The sequence below is a fragment of the Nycticebus coucang genome, chromosome 7, assembly GCF_027406575.1.
Source record: "Nycticebus coucang isolate mNycCou1 chromosome 7, mNycCou1.pri, whole genome shotgun sequence".
In the NCBI taxonomy this organism is placed as follows: Eukaryota; Metazoa; Chordata; class Mammalia; order Primates; family Lorisidae; genus Nycticebus; species Nycticebus coucang.
The window spans coordinates 98146413-98147115 of NC_069786.1; positions in this window are offsets into that span (position 1 = coordinate 98146413).

Below are 703 nucleotides of genomic sequence, written 5' to 3' on the forward strand. Positions count from 1 at the left end.
GTGTAGGTCATTTGGTCTGTCATAACTAGTCAATATTACTGTTGTAACAAAAAGCAGTCAGAGGCAATATAGACAATATGTAAACAAAGGGATATAGCTAAGTTCCAAGACATTATTTAAAAATAAAGATGGCCTTTTGATATGAGGACAATTAGTGACAATTAATGACACAGTGGGGGTGGGGGAAAGGAAGAGCAGAGAAAGGGAAGGAGGGGGGTGGGTAGGGTCTTGGTGTGTGCCACACCTTTTGGGGGCAAAACACAATCGTAAGAGGGACTTTATCTAACAAATGCAATCAATGTAACCTGGTTTCTTGTATCCTCAATGAATTCCCAACAATAAATTAAAAAAAAAAAGGCCAACCTGAGGGCTGTAGTTTGCCAACCTCTAGGGTAAGGTGGGAAAGTTACTTTCTTTTTTTTTATTTTATTATTATTTTTTTTTTTTGTAGAGACAGAGTCTCACATTATGGCCCTCGGTAGAGTGCCGTGGCCTCACACAGCTCACAGAAACCTCCAAGTCCTGGGCTTAAGCGATTCTCTTGCCTCAGCCTCCCGAGTAGCTGGGACTACAGGCGCCCGCCACAACATCCGGCTATTTTTTGGTTGCAGTTTGGCCGGGGCTGGGTCTGAACCCGCCACCCTCGGTATATGGGGCTGGCGCCTTACCGACTGAGCCACAGGCGCCGCCCAAGGAAACTTAC